The following is a 3,214-nucleotide window of genomic DNA, read 5'->3' on the forward strand; positions in this document are numbered from 1 at the left end:
CTGCAGGCTGTCACCACGATGGAAAACACACAGAAAAAACAACTAATGCTGTGGTTTTGGTGGTGTTTTTTTCTCAAATCCACACTTAAAATACATAATAGTCAAAACAATAAATGTATCAGTAGGAAGATATAAAATCTATCAGCAATATGCTACAGATGTATTATTACTGCCAGTTCACCTTTTTCCACAGCTGTTCGTGTCAGGGTCTTGCCTTTTAAATAGGTAACACTGTGCTACAGAAGTGTTCAAAGTTTAGCAGTACCATATATGGAGTGATTTCTATGAGAAAAATAGGTCAAAACAAGTCAGTAAGAATGATTTCCACAAGAGGGAGCCTTTAAACACAAAATGATCTGACTATTTTGACCCAGTTACAGCCTACTTTTCTGTCTCTAAAAAGCCACGCTGTCTTTACGCACTTGGCATTCCCCCAGATATTACCAACACGGAATAGAAAGTTTTTACATAAAAGATGATTTTCAAAGGTCTTAAAATTATGAATTGTTAAAACGCCACACAAACATCTGCTGATTATGCCTTTATTTAATGCTCAGCCTTGGTAGTGTAGCTGTACGATGTGAGCTTTTGTGTCTCTATGCGATGCTCTCTGTGCTGCCCAGGAAGGAGCGCAGCCTGCAGAGGCCGTGAGGAGCTGTTTGGCTGCATATCTTCTTTCCCAACCACAATTCCGAGCAGTCCTGGCCATTTCACTGCACGCTGAGCTGTCACTGAACGCTCCTGGCCTCCATTGGGCCTGAGCGATGCCACCGCCCGGATCGGAGCTGCTCCCCTAACGCAGGACAAGCACAGGACAAGCGCTGCTCCCTCCTGTGGCCACAGACATCTTCAGGATTACTCAGCAGCTCTCCAGACCGCTTTAATCTGAGGGCCAGGTTGAGGAGGACGTACTTTAATCCTGAACACAGTGAAAAGTAGCTTTAGAATATATGAGTAATGATTGTTATTTCTTATTTGCAACAAACAAAGTTGGAAGCCATTCTCTGACTACAACCGAGATGATCTTTTTCATTTGAAAATCAATTTTTTGTGACATATTTCATCCAACTGTCAGCATCTGTCAGGTGAGCTAAAAGGCAATGCAGATTTGCCTTGAAGGGTCTGGTTTTGAATCATTTTGTATATTTTTATCAAATCTTCGTGTAAAGTTTAAAGGACACCAAAGATGGCAGCAAGGCAGAAGACTGGATGACGGCATCTTTACTTCTTTGGTTCTCGTGTTCTTGTGAGTGCATGAAAGCTTGCAGCAGTTAACAGCAGTTATTGAGAAAAGGCTGACTGCAGCTTATTCCTTCTGAACATCTGAGCAGAACCTAACAACAGTAATTAAATCCCACTAAATTGGTAACAATACCAAACTGCTGGAGATGAAATACCGCGCATCGTCCCACCCTTCTTTGTGGATTTCTGCTGGGTCAATGCAGCCTGCTCTTGGAATTCATTTCTACGTGTCTCTTTCTGAAGTCTCTGTCAAAAAAGAACAGCACCCAGATTTCCTGCTCACAAAAGTACTGCCTTTGAATTTATTTTTTTTTTTTAACTGCAAATCCCAGGGAAAAACAAAGCCTCAGAGTTAACACAGCTGATAGAAGGTTTGCGCGTTCTGCTCCTCTCAGAGCAGTGTACAAACTACATCCAGTGACATGTGGGGACCAGTGGGTAATGAACAATGCAGAGCATGCTCCCACTTTGGTGGGACAGCTGCTTTAAATAGGTATACACTGCTGCATCTCTGACAATGGGTCGCTTGATGCTCAACTAGATGCTCATAAATAAATCAGGAAAAAAAAAGGAAAAAAATCTACAATCAAGATCTTTCAACGCAGCACCTCACAGTTATTGCAAGAAAACTTATGAAAGAAGTTATACATAAAGCACAATTGAAGGAAAAAACCCACTGCTGGCATTTATATGATGACATGAAAGCAGCAATTCACAATGGTTAGGAAAATCTAAGCCACCCAGCAGCAGTAACAGCAGATTGGGAGAATCACAAAGGGAGCCAATGAAAGAGCAGCTGAAGTAATGTATGTTTGCTTAGATGTGGTTCCTCTGCCTTTTTTGTTCCCCCAGCTTCTTTTTGTGGCTGTGTTCAAGTTTCTGTAGGCAATTACAGAAAGCAGAAACATGGGATATTTCAGGAACTGTTTTGAAATGCCGCACTTCTGCGTGAGAGTGGGTCATGTAGTGCTGGGCTGCTCTGAAATGACTAATTGCTCTCTGATTGGATTTTAAGATGCCAGCTTCTTCTTTCATCTCTTCCCATTTCAGCTTTGTGGTGTCTGTAGAAATGTCTGTGGTCTTTTTGTTGATCAAATTTCTTTATCTTTTTTTTTAGTTCCTTAATCTCCTGGAAAATAGACAGACCTGAACCATTTGCATGTACGCAACCTCAAACCTTCGCATTAAACTTGATAACGGTATGAGAATGTCTGTGACAACAGCAGTAGTTCTGCTGTAAGCAGATGCAAATCAGTCGATCCTCCCTTATGGCAGCCAAGGCAGTGAATTGAGTCCAGGCTGGAAGCAAACCCCATGCCCACTTTACCAGCAGTGCCATTCCAGCATGGCTCTCAGCACTGCAGAAGGCAATGGCTGCAGCTGACAGCGCGGTGCCCAGTGTGGCTCCTTTCATCCCAACTACAGACAAAGCTGAGCAGCACTGGTTTCTCTGACTTATCTGGGAGACCACACTTAAACGCAGACACACTTCTTTAGCTTAACACTGTGCTGTGTTTGAGCCTTTTTGAGAGCAAGCAGTCTGTGCCTTGGCACAACCCCACATCATCACAGCAATAGAGCTGTACCAGCAGCACCCTCTCACAGATGCAGCAGCTCCCCAGATCATCCAGATGGTGACATGATGACACAGTTACCCTCCACAAATCAAGCGCCATGCAGAGCTTCCCATGGGCCTAAAGCAACGACAGGAGCTAGCAGCAGGCAGCTTCACGTAGCTGCGCTCACTTTGCCTTGTCTCCATTGTCTCCCAGCAGCTGTCGGTGCAGAACGAACCCTTCCAGCACCGCTGCCGTGCTGCCGGGCGCTGCGGGGCCGGGATGAAGGGCCGCGCTGTTCGGCGGGCTCAATGGCGCCTTGTTACCGCGGGTGTGAGCGGGGCACGGGGCGGCCGGCCTGCGGGGGCGCACGGCGCGGGACGTGGGAGCGCCTGGCCTCCTTGGCTGGTGACCGC

Source organism: Tympanuchus pallidicinctus, unplaced genomic scaffold (genome assembly GCF_026119805.1).
Source record: "Tympanuchus pallidicinctus isolate F22 unplaced genomic scaffold, pur_lepc_1.0 scaffold8, whole genome shotgun sequence".
Classification (NCBI taxonomy): Eukaryota; Metazoa; Chordata; class Aves; order Galliformes; family Phasianidae; genus Tympanuchus; species Tympanuchus pallidicinctus.